Source organism: Mixophyes fleayi, chromosome 3 (genome assembly GCF_038048845.1).
Source record: "Mixophyes fleayi isolate aMixFle1 chromosome 3, aMixFle1.hap1, whole genome shotgun sequence".
Lineage (NCBI taxonomy): Eukaryota > Metazoa > Chordata > Amphibia > Anura > Limnodynastidae > Mixophyes > Mixophyes fleayi.
The window spans coordinates 2,947,448-2,949,907 of record NC_134404.1 but is presented as its reverse complement, the minus strand read 5'-3'; the positions used below and the strand labels follow the sequence as shown (position 1 = coordinate 2,949,907).

Below are 2,460 nucleotides of genomic sequence, written 5' to 3'. Positions count from 1 at the left end.
ACAGTGGTCCCTTCCCTGCTCTTTCTGCAGTGAGCACAGAGAAAAAATAATTATTAAAATGATCTTATATCACCTTGTCTCCCTCAACAAGACCCTCACTCTCTGTCTTTAGTCTCATTATTCCTCCTTTTGTTTTTCTCCTTTCACTTATATACCTAAAAAATGTTTTACTCCGTTTACCTGCTGACTGGGACATATTCTCTTCAGCTTGTGCCTTTGCACATCTGATCACCTTCTTAGCCTCCTTCTGTATAACAAGATCCACCTCTAGTCTTCATTATTCTTAGTTTTCTTATATAGGCAATCTAATTTACTTTCACAATACTTGTTGCTTCTTTTGCAAACCACACCAGTGGCGCATGCAGGGGGGGTTTCTGAGTCTCCAGAAACCCCCCCCCCCCGCGCTAAGCGGCACTATCCTATACAGCAGCCGCGGCGCTGTCAAAGAAGCGTCCGCGGCGGTGCTGTATTGTATTCAGCACCGCTGCGGACACTTCTTTGACAGCGCTGCGGCAGCTGTATAGGACAGCGCTGCCGATACGGAGCTGCTGCGCATGCACGGGCGCATGCGCAGCAGCTCTCTCTCGTGTGTTTTGTTTTTGGGGTTTTTTTGGGTCAGGGGGGGGCGAACAGGAAAAATTATATGAAATATTACATTGCTTTTGATGCCTGGCAAGGACTGCAGAGATATTTAAAGTGGGTGTCCCCAAATCTTTTATTACACACATCAGCTGTGACTCAGAGTTAAAGGTTGTGGGGTTATCATGTAAATCCAGAGGAAACAAGCTCATGCACAGCGTTGGTGGTATAGTGGTGAGCATAGCTGCCTTCCAAGCAGTTGACCCGGGTTCGATTCCCGGCCAACGCAGCATTACTTTTATTCTTTTCTTTTAACAAGATAAAAAAACAAGATAAAAAAGTGAAGATGTTGCCTATAGCAACCAATCAGATTTAAGTTATCATTTATTTAATACATTCTACAAAATGACAGCTGGAATCTGATTGGTTGCTAGAGGCAACATCCCCACTTTTTCAAACCCGCAGTTTAGTAAATCTAGCCCTAGGGGTTGGTTTCTGTGGAAAAAGTCAGGGAAAGCCAGATAATATGTATTATTATATCCTGCTGCTGTAACTGCACACGCTTGCTATAACTATAACTATATCTCTAAAATTACTATGGAACAACTCATGGTTATCAGTTTGAGTGCTGGTTGTAAATATAAAGGTGTTTCTCTTTTTAATTTAGTTAAGATAGTAATGGAAATAACCCTCAGTTTAATGCATCAGTTATGGTCGTCCCCTAGACACAAACAAGGGTGTACCGGCCATAGCCTTCATCGGGAGTTATATCTGTTTTATATACATTTGTTTTGCTAGATACACACATATATGCAGTGTTAAGGATAATCGCTGCCAACAACTGTCTTTATGTTTTGTAATATATAAATATATATATATAGGCCCAAATATTGCCATGCAACTGGTACCGTATATAATTCAGGATATAGTGAGCATTGGGTGTATTTATTCTCTCATATTTCTATCTATATATAACCTGGGTCATCCATAGTCTGTTAGTGGCTCCCCCCTGAACAAGTTACCAGCTGCCTTAGTACACATGCTGCGGATCAGTCTTGGGATGTTCAGGTCCACTCTGAGCCCCACCGCTCCCCACTTCTCCTCCAATCGGTTACACATCACACACTCCTCTGACGCACAGCCTCACATGAGGCTAGAGGATTCAGGATGGAGGTGGATACAGAAGACACAGGAAGGAGAAGGATAAAGAGAAGGAAGGAAGGAGAAGGAGAGAGGAAGAATGTGAACGAGGAGGAACATGAAAGGTGAAGGAGGGTGATATAGGAGGAAGGAGAGAAAGGATGAATTATGAAAGAGGAGGAAAAGGAAAGCGGCAGATCAAGGAGGAATATGAGGATGAAAAGTAGGAGAAAGGAAAAGGAGACATGAACTAACAGTGGAAGGATGAGGGAAACAAAGAAAAAGGTGGAATTAGTGGCGCTATATAAATAAATGATGATGATGAGGAGGAGGAGGAGGGTAACTACATCCTCCATCCCTTAGTTCCCAGCGCATGACTGGGAAGCATCTTCTATGGCAATGATGGAGGAGCCTGCAGACGAGTCCATTGTAGTAGAGAGATGGGGAAGGCAATTACATGTGAATAAAGCATAGAGAATAGGCAGCTGGGTTAGGTAAGTAGCTGTGTGGATATGTAAATTTCAGGTATGTATTGTATGTATCACTTCCATGGTTAAAGGGGTGGATTAAATCTTTATGATGTGCTGCCTGAGCATAGGCTGGGTATGTGATGCACATTGATCTATGCGTTATATGGCCATCACTTGGATGGTCTTTACATTGTATGGTGATATCTTTGATGCTCTCTGTATTAAATATCGGTCCCTAGGATGCTCTATGTATTGTATGTCTCTCACTTTG

The 2,460-nt window shown here is 42.6% G+C and overlaps 1 non-coding gene across 1 annotated transcript; it reads left to right on the top strand.

Annotated features, from left to right (window-relative positions):
• The first annotated feature begins 796 nt into the window (after window positions 1-796).
• Window positions 797-868, top strand: TRNAG-UCC (transfer RNA glycine (anticodon UCC)). The gene has a single exon. It is a non-coding gene; the product is annotated as a tRNA-Gly (tRNA).
• Window positions 869-2,460: the final 1,592 nt, after the last annotated feature.